This window comes from Sinocyclocheilus rhinocerous, unplaced genomic scaffold (genome assembly GCF_001515625.1).
Source record: "Sinocyclocheilus rhinocerous isolate Xijiao unplaced genomic scaffold, SAMN03320098_v1.1 scaffold509, whole genome shotgun sequence".
NCBI classification, from domain to species: Eukaryota; Metazoa; Chordata; class Actinopteri; order Cypriniformes; family Cyprinidae; genus Sinocyclocheilus; species Sinocyclocheilus rhinocerous.
The window spans coordinates 239,235-239,471 of NW_015652428.1; positions in this window are offsets into that span (position 1 = coordinate 239,235).

Sequence of the window (237 nt, forward strand, 5' to 3'; positions counted from 1 at the left end):
AGGCTGTATCTATTTGATCAAAAATACAGAAAAAAACTGTAATTTTGTGAAATATTATTACAATTTAAAATAACGCTTTTCTAATTTAATATACTTTAAATATAATTTATTCCTGTGAAGCAAGGCTAAATTTTCAGCATCATTTCTTCAAAGAAAGAATAGTGTTAATTCAAAATATAATTGATTTTTTGTTACAATATACACTACTATTCAAAAGTTTGGGGTCAGTAATTTTTT